Below are 7,281 nucleotides of genomic sequence, written 5' to 3'. Positions count from 1 at the left end.
ATTTTTTAAAAAATGGTTCTTCAGATGCATTCTCCGTTGCATTGCTACATATAAAAAGGACGTAAAGGCGAACGAGGGCAACCGGTGTGGCGACGGAAGGTGCCAGAGTCGAAGGAGGTAACGGCAACGATAGTACTGTTCGTCCTGGAGGTTTAGGTGATGAGGGGAGAGAGCCGAAGCAGAGTTTGAGGACGAGGCCGCTTACTCGGAAGGGTACGATACAACAACGAGGAGTTAAGATTGATTCGCACTATCTGGAGTGCTTTATTTGCCCCGAGCCAATTGGCCCTCCTCTCTTCCAGGTTATTAAATTCTTGCAAATTTTTATTATTATTGATCGATTCTAATATTTTACTGATTGTACTGTCTATATTCGAACATGGTAGAGCAGAGATCCAAAGCACTCGTGGCAAATAAAACACTCCAAATAGTGCGGATCTATTTTAACACCTCGTTGTTGGATCGTACCCTTCCGAGCGAGCTGCTGCCTCCTCGCAGTCTCCTTCGGCTCTCTTCCCTGGCCGCCTATACTTGTTAGACGAAAAGTAGTGTTAGCTCCGTGCGCGTGGAATCGCAAAAAAAGGTTAGATGATTTGATATTTTTGGAAAAAATTTTACTTTTGTTAAATAATTATTTTGAGGAGTTTGTTACAGTGGATGTAATAGAACCTGGTATTGTATGCAAATCGTGTCTTTTGTGTTGCATTTTCGCCAAAGACAATATAATCTTTGGTACAAAATTAATAAAGAAAGCCTTTTCAATAGTTAGTGAAGACTTGCTAAAGCTCCAGCTGTATATTGCACCATATAATATTGGGTTACACTTTTAAGTTTTAAAATACTTAGGCTAAATTACATAAAACCCTTCTGTCAAAACCCGATTTTTCACTTTCCCCCCATGTCATTTAAAAACCTACACTTTGCCCCCTTATAAAATAAAAAATGGTCACAGGGACTTACGGTGTAAATTGTGATGACAAAATGACCATTTGGCCCCCCACCATTTTTAGCAACAAGAGAGAAGGCTGAGGGTATTTTTGGCATAAAAAAAATATATAATAATATTTTATAAACGAAACCCTAACGGATTACTAACGGCAGGGGGTGAAGTAAACATTTTTCATTTTACAAGGGGGCAAAGTGTAGGTTTTTAAATGACAGGGAGGAAAAGTAAAAAATTGGGTTTTGACAAAGGAGTTTTTTGTAATTTAGCCAAATACTTAATTCAGCAAGTGTTGCACTCTTATGTTGCACTGGTTTGAATAGCATTGCATTATTACGGTGGATGTTCCACTAGTATTACAACTGCACTGCACACTTACAAGCTTTGTTGCACCCATTTTCTCCAAGTTTCACTATTATTTGCTTTTTACGTTACACTATTACCTTCAAATTATCACTAAATACAGAGAAAAAATTGCACTGGTTAGGGACTACTTAGACTATTTAGGACAGAATGTTGCACTATTTTGATGCTCAGCAGTTTCGTAGCGCCTTACTGGTCACCACCTTGTCCCCCTCCTCCATCTTCCGACTTCTAGTTCATAAGCCTAAAGCCATGTCCATCATCCACGCTTCTTCCACTTCTCCTTTGCAAACGCCGAACGAGACGGACAAAAGTAGACAAAACTCACGGCTTGCATGGAGGGAAGTGGGACGCTGCACTCATTGAAACTGTCTTGCACAGATTGCCACATAGTTGCACTATTAGAGACCAATATTGCACTATTATGTGGTCGTAGGTGCGCCTTTATAAGGGTTGGTGCATTATTTTGGTGCTTGTTGCACCATTATTCCTGATACGGGTCACATTTATCTTCAAAATGTAAAAATTTGAAATAATATACAGCAAACACCGGGGCTAGCCAATAGCGTGGCCTCTTTGGTTCACCAACCGAGGACTGGGAGGTTGCGTAACCACGATCACGGTCATTTAATGCCCACGAATTTAGAGCTTTCCTCGGGAAGGGAAAGTGGCTATTACACACCCCAAGGGCAGGATTCTTGAACGTATTACCCACCGCTTACAGCTCCTCTCCGTTGCATTTCTCTACAAATATTTTGCACTCTTCAGCGTAGAGATTGCACTATTTTCGATTCTACTGACACAACATTTGCACTATTGCTTTCAGTTTTGAACGATTAATGCAATAAAATAACCTATTGCAAGGAAAGTTGCACCATTTATAGACTATTAGTTTTAATCGTCTATTTAAGTATGAAATTCAATCGTTTAAGTACAAATGACGTATTGTTTGATACAATGTTTTCTTTTTGGATTTACGGTTCCTCCCTAGTATTGTCTGCCACCACGAATGACGCACCTCGCACGGTCGATGGATTTGGCCGTGGGGTAGTATTCATGATTCAGATTAGTATTTATATGTATATGGGTATCAGGTATCGCGGATCCATGGCTTTCAATAGATGCAAGCATCTAGTGTTAATTACCCCCGTCGCATTGGGGCACATTCGATTAAGAGACCTTTATAGGTGGGATTGAATGAATCGTATCTTGGTTTATTGAATCCTAAGCATATGTATTAGGATTCAGTTGGATTTGAGATTGACTAGGTCTTAAGTATATGTGTTAAGATCTAGTCGATATTAAACTCTATGTATTAGAGTCTAATTGGCTCTAAGTATATGTCTTAGAGTCCGATTATATTCACCTTGGTTGTATATTCTAAGGTGGAGATGTGACCATACCCCAAGTATATGTATTGAGGTAGGTCAGATTTGATATTACCCGAAAGTAGAGAATGGCTAATTCCTGAGTGTATATGTCACGCCCCGAGACCCCCCTATTTGGTCGGATTCGGGGCCCGCTAACAGACCGCCGAACGGACAGAGTTTCCCCTGTACGTCCTAGGCGTCACAATCAATACAAAGGGCGAGGTTCCAACCAAGAATAGATTTCACGCAGAGATTGCATAAGGAGGTATAAAAAACATAAAACAACTAAGCTATTACAAGCATTCACATCACATGCTTTTTACATATTATATTTTCATTTTCCTTTCTCCCAAATACAATCAAGATTACATAAATAATGATTTCCTTCTCTTTTCTACACCCCTAGGTAGGCTGACTCGGGGTACCGCTATCTTTGGTCTCAGTGGTAGAGCGCTATCTACGAAGCTACGCCGTGTCCTCGCACCGCCGCGCGGCTCACGTGTGAACCTGTACCCCCAAAAACAACACGGAGGTGAGAACTATTGTCCATAGTTTCCAGTGGGTACGGCCACCCAAGGGAAAAGCTCGACCCACCAGGTCCGAAGGAGGCACTGCAACATGTTAGTCCAACAAGTATCCACAGATATATATATATATATATATTTCATCAAATATTTTATGCAACTAACATTTATCACATTCATGTCTCGCAACATGCAACAATACAAATCATGCAACTCAATATGCAATGAGGTAAGTAGATCTACTAATTCTACTCGCTATTCACAGCTCATCGAATTGACATCTAAGTTTTTCCCTATTTTGGATTCATGTCAATTACAATTCTGCTCATAAGGTTTCATCTATCTTTACTGTTGCTCACAAGGTTTCATCAACCTTTACAAAGCTATCCACTCGACTCGGTCTTGAGTCAATCATCCGCGGAATACCGCGCAAAGCCAGGCTCAAAGTAAAGGACATCTCACTTGCACCTTAGCCTTAAATCCACTCAACTGGGATACCAACTGCGATGCCAATCCACTATGCTGGGATTCATCCATAGCTCATAAAAATGTCACCAATCTCACTGGCTGACCAAAAGGTTAAACCCCGACTCACTTTGAAAATCTCATAGGTGAGGAGAATCTGCACTCGTACACCGAGACAGTTTGCGTGACAACTACGTCTATCCCTATCGTGAAGTATTTCGGAGACCACTGCTTGGGTGGAGTCACCATGCCAAGTAAAAACAGACTAAGTGAGTATGATCCAATCCTCTTACTCGAGGATACCCTGTCTACTAGGTTTAACAACGACACGAGAAATCCACTAATCCCAACAATAATGTCACAAGTGTCTCTACTATACTAGTTTCATGTGGCACATATCCATGACTCAGGAAATCATCTATCCCTATGTTCATGTCATAGTGTCTCTACTACACTAGTCCAAATGCCACTCGATCTACTTGACAATCTACTAGTCCACATCGAGTATCACAGTTTTCATATTCTTATTTTTCAATGTCGAACTCTCTAATCAACCTAGAGTTTTCGACCCAAGTTCAACATGCATATGTCAATTAACATAATCCACAATATGTCAATCCACAATATGTTAACATGTATATGTTTTTGTCATCTAATGGTAGTCAAGCATCTCATACATTCCTATAGTATCATTTTCATGCATTCATATAACCTCTATGACATGCATTCATATAACATCTCATGCATTCCTATAGTATCATTTTCATGCATTCATATAACCTAAATGACATGCATTCATATAATATCTCATGCATTCCTATAGTATCATGGTAGTCTAACATAGCATTGATCTCATGTATTCTTCTAGCATTTCATGCCTTTACATGTTTAACAATTAACTACCATTATATGCATCAATAATAAACATCACTTTGTTTCGACATGGAAGCGAACTAAATATTTTGGTGAGCACAACCCACCTTGCAACGCTCTCCGATTGCTTGTCGACACTTGCAATCGGCCTCCCGCGGCACTCGTCGTCCGGTTCGGCCTGGTCTTGCAAATAATCACCAACCATGCGTCAATCCGCAGCCTCGAGTTTTAAAGGGCTTCATCTAGATGCCGCGATGCTAGGAATCCATTTTCGTAATTTTTGGACGCCGCCTCGGCCCTCCAGGCGGAAACGAAGCCAAACGGTCCATTTTCCCAATATCTTTGCGTAGCCTCGACGGATTGCCGAACCGTCTTCGCAAACACGTCAGAATACCTAGCAATTAGGTTTACATGGGTCCAATTTAGATCAAACCCTTATATTTACAAGAATCCCTCTTCTAGCCTGTCACGCCCCGGGACCGATACCAATTTGGCCCGACCCGAGCACGTCAAACAGACGCCGAACGGACAGAGTTTCCCCTATCCGCCCAAGGCTCATCACATGTACAAAATTCAAACAAGAATTGCACTAGCGGAAACATACACAAACGGTTTACATGAGGGTAAGCAATAGCCATTAGTGAAAGAAAGGAAAACTAAACATTCGCTTGTAGTATGATTCAATTTAGATCATATACATACATCCAACTTGTAATTTTTCGAATTCCTTACATTTCGTTTCATCATTTCTTTCTTACATCACATTTACCTCAAAATACACATTACATTCTTTTCTTTACATCATTTACCATCATATACAAAAGATGATCATAGGGTACTTTACTACAAAATGAAATCCGACTTTGGTGGCCTCTGACTAAGGCGCGATACCTTTACCTCGGTCGCTCGCCGGCTCGCTCGGTCCCGGCTCTGTGGAAATAGTGGGGTGAGAACTACAACAAAGTTCCCAGTGGGTTCGGCCTCAACATCACCGACTTTCCCACTAGGACTAACTCAGGCATAATAGAAAGAATAAGCTGCATTTAGTAACCAATCTATACATGATGCTAATATGCCTGAACAATAAAGCAAGGAGTATGCTCAACATTAAATAAATGCAGATTATGCAAATTCTTTGTTCTTTTCACTTTACTCTTTGTTCTTTGTTCTTTGTTCTTTGCACTTTGTTCTTTGCTCTTTGTTCTTTAATCTCAAGGCTAACCCGGGGGTATCGCCACATTAACTTGCTTCACATTAAGTCCATCATCGCAGGAACTCACCCGCTAGGACCGTCCTTCGGGTTTACTCCAACCCGTGATGCATAACTCCGGAGCGCATCGCCCGAGGGGGAGCGACCGCCCTCGAGCACGGAACTCATAGCAAGTATGATCATATCCTAAACTCAAAGGATTTCATAAGTTCAATCTTGACTTTACACTAGCTCTAGTGTCCTTTACATCACTTTATGTTGCAAACTCATGCAATCCCATTCTTTACTTTTCTTTTACTTTTGCCATCTTTAGCATTCTTGTTCTTTACATTTCTCGTTCTTATTGCCCCACTTTACTTTAACTTTACACATTGTCATTTTCATGATTCTTTACCTCACTTTGGTTCTTTGGCTCACACTAACTCTAGTGTCACTTTACTTTACGTTTTTAAATGCCACTCGATCTATGTCATTGTGCCACTCTGTTCTTTTGCTCACTTTGGGTGCTCACTTTTCTCTCATGCATACATATAGGGTTCTAACATTCATAAGGTTCTCATTCATCATATTATGCAAGTTGTACTCACAATCATGCACATTACATTTTCATCATCACTTTACCCTAAAATGCATGCAACAACATATATATATATATGCTCAAATGAATGACACATTAGGCATAGAGGGAAGTTCAACGAGTTTGAGAAGCACCACCCACCTCGTAGGCCTTCAAAGGTGCTCCGATGATTTTCTTGGGATTTTTAGACTCTTCGTTCTTTACCTGCGGCATAACGAAGCCAAATTAGGCTTATTTGGCCATAACTTTACATTGGCTTTTCGTAACGTAAATCCGAGCGCACCAACGCGTCGGAAATACCCCCAATTAGGTTTTTGAAGGGTCAATTTCACTTAGAAACCCTTATGAGCAAAAGCCCCAATTTGGGTGCCCTAGCTCCAATGCATGTGTAAACCTAGGGTTTGATCTCATTGGGAAGCAAAAGTAGCTTCATTATACTCTAAATAGTCCATTAGAACCATTCTTAGGCTTTCCAAAACCCTAGTTTGGATTTCACCATGAGAGGTGGTCCAAGCTCACCTCTAAAGCAAACCAAGGTTTTGATCTCTAAAGAAGCAAAGAGAAAGCTTCAAAAACTCTAAACAATCCATTACAACCATTTCTAGGTTCATTCAAACTCATTTCTAGGGTTTTACTACATTAGGGTTCAAAGCTTACCTTGTAAGCTTCCTATTCTTGCACTAGAGAGGAAGAAGATGAAGCTCCTTTGCTCCTTGATCTTCTTCTTCACCTTCTTTTCCTTCTTCTCCTTCTTTTCTTCCTTTCTTCTTCTTCTCCTTTGTCTTCTACAGAGAGAGAGAGAGAGAAGAGAGTGTGTGTGAGGGGGAGAATGAGAGAAAAGGCTCTCTCAGCCCTCCACTTAACCCATGGGTTGCAAAAATGCAAATAAACCCTTCAGCTTTCACTATTTCACACAGCCCGGACTGGGCAGTTTTCGCAGGCAGAGACCGGTCTCC

This window comes from Ananas comosus, linkage group 6, assembly GCF_001540865.1.
Source record: "Ananas comosus cultivar F153 linkage group 6, ASM154086v1, whole genome shotgun sequence".
Taxonomy (NCBI): Eukaryota; Viridiplantae; Streptophyta; class Magnoliopsida; order Poales; family Bromeliaceae; genus Ananas; species Ananas comosus.
The sequence above is the reverse complement of the archived record's forward strand: the minus strand, read 5'-3'. Positions refer to the sequence as shown.